The following is a 364-nucleotide window of genomic DNA, read 5'->3' on the forward strand; positions in this document are numbered from 1 at the left end:
ACGAACAAAGCTAGTGGAGGTGATGGAATTCCAGTTGAGCTATTCCAAATCCTGAAAGATGATGCTGTGAAAGTGCTGCACTCAATATGCCAGCAAATTTGGAAAACTCAGCAGTGGCCACAGGACTGGAAAAGGTCAGTTTTCATTCTAATCCCAAAGAAAGGCAATGCCAAAGAATGCTCAAACTACCACACAATTGCACTCATCTCACACGCTAGTAAAGTAATGCTCAAAATTCTCCAAGCCAGGCTTCAGCAATATGTGAACCATGAACTTCCTGATGTTCAAGCTGGTTTTAGAAAAGGCAGAGGACCCAGAGATCAAATTGCCAACATCCGCTGGATCATACAAAAAGCAAGAGAGT

This window comes from Bison bison, unplaced genomic scaffold, assembly GCF_000754665.1.
Source record: "Bison bison bison isolate TAMUID 2011002044 unplaced genomic scaffold, Bison_UMD1.0 scf7180017864489, whole genome shotgun sequence".
Classification (NCBI taxonomy): domain Eukaryota; kingdom Metazoa; phylum Chordata; class Mammalia; order Artiodactyla; family Bovidae; genus Bison; species Bison bison.